General features: G+C 40.5%; 1 protein-coding gene across 2 annotated transcripts in view; it reads right to left on the bottom strand.

Annotated features, from left to right (window-relative positions):
- The window catches only part of SEC14L1 (SEC14 like lipid binding 1), a 175317-nt gene that overhangs the window by 141393 nt on the left and 18190 nt on the right, over nucleotides 1-15734 (bottom strand). For both annotated transcript variants that reach the window (XM_053709617.1, XM_053709624.1), the window contains exon 2: nucleotides 229-309. The gene's annotated coding sequence lies outside the window, so the exon portion shown is untranslated. The remainder of the gene's footprint in view (nucleotides 1-228; nucleotides 310-15734) is intronic.

The following is a 15734-nucleotide window of genomic DNA, read 5'->3' as shown; positions in this document are numbered from 1 at the left end:
TTAAAAACTTTTAGGAACAATATCTCCTATTAGATTGTTGCCTCCCTATATATCACTTTTCCTTAGAAGAGTCATTCCCCATTACCCCTGGAGCTCAGACAACGCAGAAGAACTCCAGATGAAACAGGCATCTCTAAGGATTAGTCAGACAGGCAGAACTATGCAAAGCATTTCCACCCCACCCCGTACCCCACTCTGAACACAGACAGCTAGTTTAGCAGAACTTACCTACAGGTAGTTGTCAAATACTCCAGATCAGAATGAGCAAAACAAAGCATTTGTTAACAGAGAACCGTCCATGTAACGCATCTGCAGAGAGAGGATACCAGATGAGCATAAGAAAGTGCAAGCATACGTTCTAACAGAGACAGCAAATAGTGTCATACAAGCAACATCAGGAGGTGTGACCGAGCCATATGGTATGTGACGTACTTGTCCTCTACACCTTCAATACCACAGGCCAGCAAGCTGCATTAACAGTCTGCAGAGAGAATTGCAAAACACTGTAGCTATCAAAGGCAGAAGGGGTTAAGTAGGCAACAGGAGTAACAAGTTAGTCTGCAACTGCACTCCCAAACAGGGTGTAGTAGCCCTCAACTTAGGCCAAGCCAAATGGAAATACTGAAACGTTTTCATGGTCCACATGGTGTAACAGAGCCTATGTTTACTGATTATATTGCAGCATATCATTATTTACATTAACCTCTTGCGCCAATACGACTTATAAGTCATGCGGTACATAGCCCACTGTTTCGCATAACGTGTATACACGCCCGACCTACGGGAAGCTCTGCCTGGGCTATCTGCCTTCTTATGATAACAGAGCACAACCGGACCATATCAATGCAGATTGACTGATTGGTAGACTGTGCCTGTAACAAACTCCTTCATTGCCAGTGGGAGGTGCAGGAGGGAAAGAGGAAGTTGGGTGGGCGGCACAGTGGTGGAGGGAGGGAGTGGGAGTGACCCTACACTACAGAAAAAAAGAAAAGCGGCGCTACACTACAGATTATTTTTTTAAATAAATCAATGAAAAAAATATAAAAATAAAAACGAGGTACTGGCAGAAAGCAGCCCATACCTAGGATGGCAGACAATTGGGAGGGGGGAGTGTTAGAGAGCTGTTTGGGAAGGATCAGGGAGGTGGAAAGGTAAGGGGATCCTACACTTTTAAAATAATTTTATTTATGTATTTATTTTCTGCAAAGGACTGCCTGCCAGTACCTAGGAATTTTAGAAGTGTGATGCGGTTGCAATAAGCAGCCGTCTTATGGCCAAAAAAACTAATGGCAAAGCCTTTTATAAACATTTGTCTTATGACTGCAGTAGATATGTATAAAAGAATTTCAGTAGAAAACTCAAAGTTTGTGAAAAAAAAAAAAAAAAAATCTACAATTTTGTATATAAATTGCATTTGGTGGTTAAACAGTGGCATGAAATATACCTATATGGGCCAAGATAAACACCTTGGGTTGTAAACCAATTACACATATATATATATTTTTTAATTAGGTAAATAAAAACAAGGCTCTATTTCTGTTTAATTGGAGTGATAGCCAAAATGCTAAAGAATTGTCGGTATTTTGGGCAAGGAGTTAATCAGAGAATATGGGATATTACAGACGTACAATACTATTAATTTGATATAAAATGTACTATTATAATTAGCATTATTATTATTATTATTATTAAAAGCGATATGAAACCCAAAGTTTTTCTTTCACGATTCAGATAAAACAACTTTCTAATTTACTTTTATTTTCATTTTTTCTTCATTCTCTTGGTATCTTGTTATAAAGCAGGGACTTAAAGGGACAGTCAAGTCCAAAAAAACTTTCATGTTTCAAATAGGGCATGTAATTTTAAACAACTGTCCAATTTACTTTTATCACCAATTTTGCTTTGTTCTCTTGGTATTCTTAGTTGAAAGCTAAACCTAGGAGGTTCATATGCTAATTTCTTAGACCTTGAAGGCCGCCTCTAATCTAAATGCATTTTGACAGTTTTTCACCACTAGAGGGCATTAGTTCACGTGTTTCATATAGATACCGTTGAGCTCATGCACATGAATTTACCATGGAGACAGCTCTGATTGGCTAAAATGCAAGTCTGTCAAAAGAACTGAAATAAGGGCGCAGTCTGCTAAGGCTTAGATACAAGGTAATTACAGAAGTAAAAACGTGTATAATTATAACTGTGTTGGTTATGCAAAACTGGGGAATTGGTAATTAAGGGATTATCTATCTTTTAAAACAACAAAAAACAAAATTTATGCTTACCTGATAAATTTATTTCTCTTATGGTGTATCCAGTCCACGGGTTCATCCATTACTTGTGGGATATTCTCCTTCCCAACAGGAAGCTGCAAGAGGACACCCACAGCAGAGCTGTCTATATAGCTCCTCCCCTAACTGCCACCCGCAGTCATTCGACCGAAGACAAGCAAGAAAAAAGGAGAAACTATAGGGTGCAGTGTAGTTTAAAAATAAAAAACACCTGCCTTAAAATGACAGGGCGGGCCGTGGACTGGATACACCACAAGAGAAATAAATGTATCAGGTAAGCATAAATTTTGTTTTCTCTTGTAAAGGTGTATCCAGTCCACGGGTTCATCCATTACTTGTGGGATACCAATACCAAAGCTTTAGGACACGGATGAAGGGAGGGACAAGGCAGGAACTTAAACAGAGGGCACCACTGCCTGTAAGACCTTTCTCCCAAAAATAGCATCGAATTTGTAGAATTTAGAAAAAGTTTGAAGCGAAGACCAAGTCGCCGACTTACAAATCTGTTCAACAGAGGGCTCATTTTTAAAAGCCCATGTGGAAGCCACCGCTCTAGTGGAATGAGCTGCAATTCTTTCTGGAGGCTGCTGACCTGCAGTCTCATAAGCTAAGCGGATTATGCTTCTCAGCCAAAAAGAAAGAGAAGTTGCCGAAGCCTTTTGGCCTCTCCTCTGTCCAGAGTAGACAAACAAAGCAGATGTTTGACGAAAATCCTTTGTAGCTTGCAAATAAAACTTTAAAGCACGAACAACATCAATATTGTGTAAAAGACGTTCCTTCTTTGAGGAAGGATTAGGACATAATGAAGGAACAACAATCTCCTGATTGATATTCTTATTAGATACTACCTTAGGAAGAAACCCAGGTTTGGTACGCAAAACTACCTTATCTGCATGGAAAATCAGATAAGGGGAATCACACTGTAAAGCAGATAACTCCGAAACTCTTCGAGCCGAGAAGATAGCTACTAAAAACAGAACTTTCCAAGATAAAAGTTTAATATCTATGGAATGCAAAGGTTCAAACGGAACCCCTTGAAGAACTTTAACAACTAAATTTAAACTCCATTGCGGAGCAATAGGTTTAAACACAGGCTTGATTCTAACTAAAGCCTGACAAAATGCCTGAACGTCTGGAACCTCAGCCAGACGTTTGTGCAAAAGAATAGACAGAGCAGAAATCTGTCCCTTTAAGGAACTAGCAGACAATCCTTTCTCCAATCCCTCTTGGAGAAAGGATAAGATTCTAGGAATCCTGACTTTACTCCATGAGTAACCCTTGGATTCACACCAATGAAGATATTTACACCATATCTTATGATAGATTTTCCTGGTGACAGGCTTTCGAGCCTGAATTAAGGTATCAATGACCGACTCAGAAAAACCACGCTTTGATAGAATCAAGCGTTCAATCTCCAAGCAGTCAGAAGCAGAGAAATTAGATTTGGATGTTTGAAGGGACCTTGAAGTAGAAGGTTCTGCCTTAGCGGCAGAGTCCATGGTGGAAAGGATGACATGTCCACCAGATCTGCATACCAAGTCCTGCGTGGCCTTGCAGGAGCTATCAAAATCACCAAAGCTCTCTCCTGCTTGATCTTGGCAATCAGACGAGGGAGCAGAGGAAACGGTGGAAACACATAAGCCAGGCTGATGGACCAGGGCGCTGCTAGAGCATCTATCAGCGCTGCCTTGGGATCCCTGGACCCGTAACGAGGAAGCTTGGCGTTCTGACGAGACGCCATGAGATCCAGTTCTGGTTTGCCCCATAGTTGAACCAACTGGGCAAATACCTCCGGATGGAGCTCCCACTCCCCCGGATGAAAAGTTTGTCGACTTAGGAAATCCGCCTCCCAGTTCTCTACTCCTGGGATATGGATAGCTGAGAGATGGCAAGAGTGAACCTCTGCCAATAGAATTATCTTTGAAACCTCCAACATTGCCACGGGGCTCCTTGTACCCCCCTGATGGTTGATATAGGCTACAGTCGTGATGTTGTCCAACTGAAATCTGATGAACCTGACCGCAGCTAGCTGAGGCCAAGCCTGAAAAGCATTGAATATCGCTCTTAGTTCCAGAATGTTTATCGGAAGGAGGGCTTCCTCCTGAGTCCATGAACCCTGCGCTTTTAGGGAGTTCCAGACTGCGCCCCAGCCCAGAAGGCTGGCATCTGTCACTATAGTCCATTCTGGCCTGCGGAAACTCATTCCCCTGGACAGATGGACCCGAGATAGCCACCAGAAAAGAGAATCCCTGGTCTCTTGATCCAGATTTAGCAGAGGGGACAAATCTGTGTAATCCCCATTCCACTGATTGAGCATGCAAAGTTGCAGTGGTCTGAGATGTAGGGGCGCAAAACGGAACTATGTCCATTGCCGCTATCATTAGGCCGATTACTTCCATACACGGAGCCACTGACGGCTGAGAAGTGGAATAAAGAGCACGGCAGGAAGTTAGAAGCTTTGACAACCTGACCTCTGTCAGAAAAATCTTCATTTCCACTGAATCTATCAGAGTTCCTAGGAAGGAAACTCTTGTGAGAGGGGAGAGAGAACTCTTTCCTTCATTCACCTTCCACCCGTGAGACCTCAGGAATGCCAGAACAATGTCCGTATGGGACTTGATTTGAAAATTCAACGCCTGTATCAGAATGTCATCTAGGTAAGGAGCCACCGCTATGCCTCATGGCCTTAGAACCGCCAGTAGGGACCCTAGAACCTTCGTAAAGATTCTTGGTGCCATGGCTAACCCGAAGGGAAGACCCACAAACTGGTAATGCCTGTCTAGGAAGGCAAACCTGAGAAACCGATGATGATCTCTGTGTATCGGAATGTGAAGATAAGCATCCTTTAAGTCCACGGTAGTCATATATTGACACTCCTGGATGGATCATAGGTAGGATGGTTCGAATAGTCTCCATCTTGAAGGATGGGACCCTGAGAAATTTGTTTAGGATCTTGAGATCCAAGATTGGTCTGAAAGTTCCCTCTTTTTTGGGAACTATAAACAGATTTGAATAGAATCCCTGCCCCTGTTCCTCTCCTGGAACTGGGTGGATCACTCCCATAACCAGAAGGTCTTGAACGCAACGTAAGAATGCCTCTCTCTTTATCTGGTTTGCAGATAATTGTGAGAGATGAAATCACCCCTTTGGAGATGAGGCTTTGAAATCCAGAAGATATCCCTGGGAAACAATCTCCAGAGCCCAGGGATCCTGGACGTCTCTTTTCCAAGCCTGGGCAAAGAGAGAAAGTCTGCCCCCAACTAGAGCCGGTCCCGGATCAGGGGCTACTCCTTCATGCGGTCTTAGAGGCAGCAGCAGATTTTTTGGCCTGCTTTCCCTTGTTCCAAGCCTGGTTAGGTCTCCAGACTGGCTTGGACTGGGCAAAATTTCCTTCTTGTTTTGCAGTAGAGGAAGTTGAAGCTGCGCCACTCTTGAAGTTTCGAAAGGAACGAAAATTAGTCTGTTTGGTCCTTAATTTGTTGGACCTATCCTGGGGAAGGGCGTGGCCTTTTCCTCCAGTAATATAAGAAATGATCAACTTCAATCCAGGCCCGAATAGGGTCTGCCCTTTGAAGGGGATGTTAAGAAGCTTAGACTTTGAAGTAACGTCAGCTGACCAGGATTTAAGCCATAGCGCCCTACGTGCCTGAATGGCAAAACCTAAATTCTTAGCCGTTAGCTTTGTTAAATGAAAAACGGCGTCAGAAATAAATGAATTGGCTAACTTAAGAGCTTTAAGCCTGTCTAGGATATCATCCAACGGGGTCTCCACCTGTAGAGCCTCTTCAAGAGACTCGAACCAGAAAGTCGCTGCAGCAGTGACTGGGGCAATGCATGCAAGAGGCTGGAGAATAAAACTTTGTTGTATAAAGATTTTCTTAAAGAAACCCTCTAATTTTTTATCCATTGGATCTAGGAAAGCACAACTGTCCTCGACGGGGATAGTTGTACGCTTAGCTAGGGTAGAGACTGCTACCTCCACCTTAGGGACCGTCTGCCACGAGTCCCATGTAGCGGCATCTAAGGGAAACATATTTTTAAAAGCAGGAGGGGGAGAGAACGGTACACCTGGTCTATCCCATTCCTTCGTAATAATTTCTGAAAACCTCTTAGGGATTGGAAAAACATCAGTGTAAACAGGCACTGCAAAGTATTTGTCCATTTTACACAATTTCTCTGGGACTTCAATTGTATCACAGTCATCCAGAGTCGCTAAAACCTCCCTGAGCAACACGCAGAGGTGTTCAAGCTTAAATTTAAATGCTGTCATTTCAGAGTCAGACTGAAGTAACGCCTTCCCTGAATCAGAAATGTCACCCACAGATAGAAGCTTTAACCCCTTAGTGACCGAGGACGTGCAGGGTACGTCTGAAAAAAAAAGGCAGTTAACGCCTGACGACGTACCCTGCACGTCCTCGGCTAAAGTGAGTGCTGGAAGCGATCAAGATCGCTTCCAGGCACTATTACAGTACTGCAGGGATGCCTCGATGTCTGGGCATCCCTGCAGTGCTGTTACGGAGTGCCGGGACCGGAGCGATCACTCCCCCTTGAGTGATCACTTCCGGTTTTGCTCCACGTGGAGCCCGGCAGTGCAGCAGAGCATCGGAAGCGATCGGACACGCTTCCGATGCTCTGCTAGTGTGCTAAGTGCCTCGGTGGGTCGAGGCACTTAGTTAGTAAATAAATTAAAAAAAAAAAAAAAAAACGGTAATAAAATAAAAAGCCCCCACATATAGCCCCCCCCCCCTCCCCCATGAGGCTTCCAAAATGGCGATGCCCGGTGCATCATGGGGCCTCTGGGGGTGTCCCTAGCCTGTCTCACCATAGGGGCAAGCTAGGGTCACCCAATCTGAGCCTTCTTAGAAAAAAAAAAATAATAATAAAATCTCCCATTTGTCTGATCAGGTCAATATTTGTAAATATTGACTCTGATCAGTGTGGATCTCCCTCCCTCTCCTCACTTGCTATTTTGTTGGAGAGAGAGAGAGACCTGTATTTCAGCAGAGAGAGATTTATTTCTTTTATTTGTTAAAAAATTTAAAATCCAAAGGCTCTTTTCAGAGCCATTAACCCCTAGCTTGCCAGTGATCACTATAAATCACTGGCAGTAGCACAGCTGTACTTTTTTGCTGTCTGTGCATTTTTTAGGGGTTAATTTTTGTTGTATTTTTTTAAAAACCTAAACGCTCCTTTCAGAGCCATTTAGCTAATTTAATTTAATTTAAATAGTATTTAACCCCTAGCTTGCCAGTGATCGCTATAAATCACTGGCATTAGCATAGCTGTACTTTTTTGCTGTCTGTGCATTTTTTTAGGGGTTAATTTTTGTTGTTGTAATTTTTTAAAAACCCAAAGGCTCCTTTCAGAGCCATTTAGCTAATTTAATTTAAAGAGTATTTAACCCCTAGCTTGCCAGTGATCGCTATAAATCACTGGCATTAGCATAGCTGTACTTTTTTGCTGTCTGTGCATTTTTTTAGGGGTTAATTTTTGTTGTTGTAATTTTTTAAAAACCCAAAGGCTCCTTTCAGAGCCATTTAGCTAATTTAATTTAATTTAAAGAGTATTTAACCCCTAGCTTGCCAGTGATCGCTATAAATCACTGGCATTAGCATAGCTGTACTTTTTTTTAAAAAACCCCAAAGGCCATTTAGTTAATTTAATTTAATTTAAAGAGTATTTAACCCCTAGCTTGCCAGTGATCGCTATAAATCACTGGCATTAGCATAGCTGTACTTTTTTGCTGTCTGTGCATTTTTTTAGGGGTTAATTTTTGTTGTTGTAATTTTTTAAAAACCCAAAGGCTCCTTTCAGAGCCATTTAGCTAATTTAATTTAAAGAGTATTTAACCCCTAGCTTGCCAGTGATCGCTATAAATCACTGGCATTAGCATAGCTGTACTTTTTTTAAAAAAAAACCAAAGGCCATTTAGTTAATTAATTAATTTTGGTTTTCTGTGACAGATACATAAATGTCACAGAAAAGATATAGTGCTGAGGAGGCGTATGCCATCCTTGCGTCAGAGTCAGATGCCTCTATGTCTGACTCAGACCCCAATTTTGACCCTGCCATATGCTCAGATACATCATTAGATGCAGTCTCAACTGATAGTGATGTATCTGTGGCTGCTAACCCCCCTGCCAGCCCCCCTGCTAGAAGGAGGCGTGTTGCTGCCATTGCCGCTGAAGAGTGGGTAACGCCTCATCTCCAGAGGCCAGATATCCCACCCTTCACAGCAAATGCTGGCATAAATATAGATGTGGCAGGTTTTAGCCCCCAACAGTTTCTGGAGGTGTTTCTGGGTGATGATGTATTGAGGAACATTGTCGCCCAAACTAATTTATATGCCCATCAGTACCGTGCTGCAAAGCCTGAAACATATTTGGCAAAGCAGCAATGGGCCTCCATCAATGTGCCAGAATTTAAAAAATTATGGGCATTGACTATGCTGATGGGCATCATAAAGAAACCCTCCGTTCGCTCCTACTGGAGCAGTAGCCCCATCTGCTCTACCCCCATTTTCTCCCAGAGTATGTCGAGGCAGAGATATGAAATGATTCTTCATTTCATGCACTTCAGCAGCAACAGCCTGTGCCCCCCTAGGGAGCATCCCCAATTTGACAGGCTGTATAAAATCCGCCCCCTGATTACCCACTTTTCTGCCAGGTTTGCAGAGGCTTATACACCTGGAAGGAATATATGCGTTGATGAATCCCTGATGAAGTATAAGGGAAGGCTGGGATTCAAGCAGTATATTCCTTCCAAGCGCTCCAGGTATGGGGTAAAGGTGTATAAGCTCTGTGAGAGCGAGACTGGGTATACTCAGGCCTTCCGGGTGTATGAGGGAAAGGATAGCCACCTTGACCCTCCAGGTTGCCCAGAACATATGGGAACCACTGGCAAGATTGTCTGGGACCTGATATTACCCATAATGAACAAAGGGTATCACTTGTACTTAGACAATTTTTATACAAGTGTCCTTTTGTTCAAGCTACTGTATTGCTTTGATACAGTAGCTTGCGGTACTATTAAAAAGAACCGCAAAGGTTTCCCAGGACAACTTGTACGCACCCGGCTACGAAGGGGGGAGACCTCAGCTCTGCGCCAAGAGGAGCTGTTGGCACTTAAGTACAGAGACAAGAAGGATGTATACCTTCTTACCACCATCCACACAGAGAGGACGGTGGCGATCTCTGTACGTGGCAGAGCTGAGATCATAAGGAAGCCAGTGTGCATCAAGTCTTATAACCGACATATGGGTGGGGTTGATCTGGCAGATCAGCTGCTGCAGCCCTACCTAATTATGCGGAAGACAAGGGCCTGGTACAAAAAGGTTGCAATTTACCTAATGCAGATTGCAACCCACAACGCTTTTTTGTTGTTCAAAAAAGCAAACCCCGGAATGAAACAGACTTTTTTACAATTTCAGCTCCAGATCATTTCGGGGATTTTGTACCATGATGCACCTGCTCCCCGGGCGGTGATGGGAGAGAGCAGAGTTGGGGCTACTCATTTTATTTTTAAAATCCCCCCTACTGCCGCAAAGCAGAGACCGCAAAAAAAATGCAGAGTCTGTACCAAGAGGGGGCAGAGAAGGGACACTGTATATCACTGTCCTGATTGCCCTGGACAGCCTGGACTCTGCATTGGGGACTGCTTCAAGCGGTACCATACAATGGTCAATTTTTAAAAAATAAATACATTTGCTGTTATTTTTTTTTTGTTATGTTTACTGTTAAATTTTTTGTTGTTATTTTTTTACTTTTAATTTGCCAGATTTTTACATTTCACTAATATATTTTTTTTTCTAAAATGGGGCTGTTCTTTTTTTTTTTTTTTACAAAAACCCCTGTCAAACCTATGCATGGGGGACATAGGTGTTCTCAAGGTGCCTTGCAGAAAACAACCTGTAGTATTTTTTTTGCACTAACTTACAACAGTCTCTCCTAAATCATAGTCAAAAAGCAATGTGTGTGTAAAAATGAAAATTGAAAAAATGCCACCATACACTTTCTCCAATTTTTTTAGCTAAAACAGTTACTTCAAATGCATCAAAGCACACCATATACAATACCTTGGGGTGTCAACATTTCAAAAATATGCACATTCATGGCAATAAATAAAAGTGGGGTTTACAATAGGCCCCAAACTAAAGATAGGCCTATCAGAAGAAATACTCTCACTTAATAACTAAAATCACAAGTCATAAAATTGTAACATAACCTTCCCAAAATCCTGGCAAACCTATGCATGGGGGGCATAGGTGTACTCAGGGTGCCTAGCAAAAAACAACCTGAAGTATTTTTTTGCACTAACTTACAACAGTCTCTCCTAAATCATAGTCAAAAAGCAATGTGTGTGTAAAAATGAAAATTGAAAAAATGCCACCATACACTTTCTCCAATTTTTTTTAGCTAAAACAGTTACTTCAAATGCATCAAAGCACACCATATACAATACCTTGGGGTGTCAACATTTCAAAAATATGCACATTCATGGAAACAAATAAATTGGGGTATGTTAAAATACCCCCAAAAAGACAATAGGCAAAGAAAATATGTTAAATGTGAAAAAAAAAATCACAAACGCATGTTGGACATTTGGCATTACACCCCCCGAACAAGCCAAGAAACTTATGCATAGGTGGTATCACTGTACTCAGGAGATGTTGGTGAACACATATTGGGGTCTTCTTTGGCAGTAACACATAACAGGAGCTGAGAATTCATGTCTAAAGTACAATGTGTGTGAAAAATAACACACAAAAAATGACTGCCTAATAGTTTGACAAAGAATTAGTGCATGGAAAGTGTTAAAATACCAGCATTTGAAATACCCTAGGGTGTCTACTTTTCAAAAATATATGGTTTGATGGGGGTAAATTACATTGGCCGGCTTCAGAAATGTCCTACATAGGACATGGGTGCATGGGATGTGAAAATTCCAAGTTGAAAAACTGGAATGCGCCCCCTAAAAATAAGGCCTTTTAGCCCCCAGAGAACCCAACACACCTATACATGGGTGGTATCACTGTACTCAGGAGATGTTGTTGAATACATAGAGGTTTTTTTTGGCAGTAACACATAACAGGGACTGAGAATATATGCCTAAAGTACAACGTGTGTGAAAAATAACACAAAAAAAATGACTACCCAAAAGTTTGACAAAGACTAGTGGTTGAAATAGTGCATGGAAAGTGTTAAAATACCAGCATTTGAAATACCCTAGGGTGTCTACTTTTCAAAAATATATGGTTTGATGGGGGTAATTTACATTGGCTGGCTTCAGAAATGTCCCAAATAGGACATGGGTGCATGATGACAGATGTGAAAATTCCAAGTTGAAAAACTGGAATGCGCCCCCTAAAATTAAGGCCTTTTAGCCCCCAGAGAACCCGACACACCTATACATGGGGGGTATCACTGTACTCAGAAGTTGTTGTTGAACACATATTGAGGTGTTTTTGGTCAGTAACATATAACAGGAACTGAGAATCCATGCCTAAAGTACAATGCGTGTGAAAAATAACACACCAAAATGACTACCCAAAAGTTTGACAAAGACTGGTGGTTGAATTAGTGCATGCAAAGTGTTAAAATACCAGCATTTGAAATACCCTAGGGTGTCTACTTTTTAAAAATATATGGTTTGATGGGGGTAATTTGCATTGTCCGGCTTCAGAAATGTCCCAAATAGGACATGGGTGCATGACGACAGATGTGAAAATTCCAAATTAAAAAACTGGAATGCGCCCCCTAAAAATAAGGCCTTTTAGCCCCCAGAGAACCCAACAGACCTATACATGGGTGGTATCACTGTACTCAGGAGATGCTGCTGAAGACATATTGGGGTGTTATTTGGCAGTAACCCTTAACGTTCTCAGTAAATGTATTCTTGAATTGCTATTTTGTCAAAAAATCACCACTTTTTTTTTTTTTTTTCAAACTTTGGCATAGATTGGTGGTAAAATAGTTGCATGGAAAGAGTCAAAATACCCCATGTTTAATACCTTAGGTTGTGTTCTTTTAAAAAATATATATATGTGAAGGGTTAATCAGGGATTCCTGACAGATATCAGTGTTCCAATGTAACTATCGCTAATTTTTTAATTAGAATTTAATTGGAAATAGCAATTTAATTGGAAATAGCAAAGTGCTACTTGTACTTATTGCCCTATAACTTGCAAAAAAAGCAAAGAACATGTAAACATTGAGTATTTCTAAACTCAGGACAAAATTTAGAAACTATTTAGCATGGGAGTTTTTTGGTAGTTGTTGAAGTGTAGGAGATTTTGAGGGTCAAAGTTAGAAAAAGTGTGTTTTTTTCAATTTTTTCCTCATATTTTATAAAATTTTTTATATTAAATTATAAGATATGATGAAAATAATGGTATCTTTAGAAAGTCCATTTAATGGCGAGAAAAACGGTATATAATATGTGTGGGTACAGTAAATGAATAAGAGGAAAATTACAGCTAAACACAAACACCGCAGAAATGTAAAAATAGCCTTGGTCCCAAATGGACAGAAAATGGAAAAGTGCTGCGGTCATTAAGGGGTTAAAAAACGATTTTTTTTAACGAAATTTTTACAGTGTGTATAAGAGACTAAAGGCCCCAAACCGGATTAGAAAAAACGGTAAAACCGTTAAAAAACAGTCAAACACACTGCCACAGCTCTGCTGTGGCTCCTACCTGCCCTTAAACACGATTTTTGCAGGAAAAAAACCCTCTATAGTGGTCCTAGATGCCAGAGGACTCCTTTAGGGAAGCTGGATGTCTCAGTCTGGATATCAACTGCGCATAAAGTGCACGAAAATAGGCCCCTCCCACCATGCACTCAATGTCAGAGGGCCTTAAAAAAGTACTCCTAGGAGTAATCTAACAAGCCATGTGGAAAACTAGGCCCCAAATAAAGATTTATCACCCTCAGAGAAAAAACGTTTTTTCTAAGTAATATGAGAGTTAACATGAATATTACCCTTATCTTGTAAGCATGATCCCAGTCGTTGTTAAATCACTGTATCAGGCTTACCTCAAATATACCAGGTACTGTCAGCATTTCTAGACCTTATCTCTCTAGAAAAAAATATACTGAACATACCTCAAAGAAGGTGATCTGCAAACCGTCCCCCCAACTGAAGTTTTCTTTCCATATTCTTCAGTTATGTGTGAGAACAGCAATGGACCTTAGTTACAAACTGCTAAGATCATCAACCTCCAGGCAGATTCTTCTTCCAATTTCTGCCTAAGAGTAAAACAGTACAACGCCGGTACCGTTTAAAAATAACAAACTCTTGATTGAAGGTAAAAACTACACTAAGTCACCACATCTCTCTTGATACTTCCTTTCTTGTCGAGAGCTGCAAGAGAATAACTGGGGGTGGCAGTTAGGGGAGGATCTATATAGACAGCTCTGCTGCGGATGTCCTCTTGCAGCTTCCTGTTGGGAAGGAGAATATCCCACAAGTAATGGATGAACCCGTGGACTGGATACACCTTTACAAGAGAAATTCTGGTGTTGACTGTCCCGTTAAGTTTAAGAGCCGACTCATTGCTGCAGCTCTATATGGCAGCAGTTTTGCACGAATCTTATACATTTGCATGAGCACTAGAGGGCAGCATTATTTCCTGCCATGTAGTGTCTAGATGCTACCTAGAATTGCTCTGTCTGAATCACAAGAGTTTTTTTGGGGGGTTTTCTATCACTTTAACAGGAGGAATCACAAATTTCAAATGCATGTTAAATTGTCCCAAAAAGGTTGAAGACTGCTGCTCTCTATCATGAATTCACAAACCCCCACAGGCAATAGGTTACAGTACACAACAATGTTAATGGACATAATGTACACAAAATATTTTGTAAAGGACCCAACACAAAACAAGCCACAACATTTTGTTCCCTCCCCAAGCATTCAGTTCTTTCAAAAATAGAGAGAGATAGATATATAGATACCTACATCCCAATAACAAACTCAGATTCCTCCCCCCCAAAAAACATCTAAAAAAAGTTTGAGGGAAAAAAAAAAAAAAGAAAAAAAAATATACGGTCAATGACTCAAAACGAAATAATTTTGCTTTTATTTAATATACTCACTCTAAGGTTTAAAAAGATAATCGCATTTTTAACATTTAAAACTACAAATGTTGTGTGTTTGTTTATATTTCCATTTAGATGGGGTTTTCTAATAAAGGTTTACTACAGATGAATGGGGTTTATTGGGGAAATATGTGAGTGCATTCACCGTTATTATAGTCCTCTGTGTGGAGTTACTGCATTCTTCTGCAGGGTGTAAGCTCTTCGGAGGCGGTCCCTCCTCCTCATGTATTTTTGTTTTGCGGTGTCTATTTTATGGATCTCTCTTTATTACCATGAATCATCATGTATCCACCACTACAGAATTTGGTGGCGCTTTACAATAAAAAAAATAAATAAATTAAAATATATATATATATTTTTATTTTATTTTTTTTATTTTTTTTTGAGGCGTCTGTCTATTTTTTTCTTCAAATAATCAACTAAGTGTAAATGTTAATGTCTATAAAGCAGTGGGCATCGCCATGGTATAACCTAGGTTTTCTACTTTGCTGAGGCCAATTAAAGGACCAACTAGTCACTTTGATTATAGCAGTGTTAAAAGGGACAGTCAACACCAGAATTATTGTTGTTTAAAAAGATAGATAATCCCTTTATTACCAATTCCCCAGTTTTGCATGACCAACAGTTATAATAATACTTTTTACCTCTGTAATTACCTTGTATCTAAGCCTCTGCAGACTGCCCCTTTTTTTCAGTTCTTTTGACAGACTTGTATTTTAGACAATCAGTGCTCAATCCTAGGTAACTTCACTTGTGTGAGCTCAATGTTATCTATAGGACACACATGAACCAACGCCCTTTAGTGGTGAAAAACGGTCAAAATGCTTTCACATACGAGGCGGCCTTCAAGGTCTAATAAATTAGCATATGAACCTCCTAGGTTAACTTTTCAACTAAGAATATTAAGAGAACAAAGCAAAATTGGTGATAAAAGTAAATTGGAAAGTTTTTTTAAATTACATGCCCTATCTGAATCATGAAAGTTTAAGTTGGAATTGACTGTCCCTTTAAGTATGAAGTCTGGATTTCTACTTTTAAAAGGAATTAGAAAGCCCTCAATTTTCAGAAAATTGTTTTACAGGACAAGAGGGCAAAAAAACCATATTGCAATTATTGTGTTTTACTACACATAAACATTTTATATCACAATCTCACTGGGTTTAATGCCCCTTTAAGGCTGCCAAACACACAAAATCTTTACTTATGTGGATTGTGAAAAAAAATAGACTTATTATTAGAATCATCTTTTAATTAGGATCATCTTTTAATAGACACAAGATGTGTAGTGTTACAAGTTGCCCTTTGCATGCAATGTACGTCTAATGTTCCCTGAGGATTAGTCGTAAAATAT

The sequence above is a fragment of the Bombina bombina genome, chromosome 1 (assembly GCF_027579735.1).
Source record: "Bombina bombina isolate aBomBom1 chromosome 1, aBomBom1.pri, whole genome shotgun sequence".
Taxonomy (NCBI): domain Eukaryota; kingdom Metazoa; phylum Chordata; class Amphibia; order Anura; family Bombinatoridae; genus Bombina; species Bombina bombina.
The sequence above is the reverse complement of the archived record's forward strand: the minus strand, read 5'-3'. Positions and strand labels throughout refer to the sequence as shown.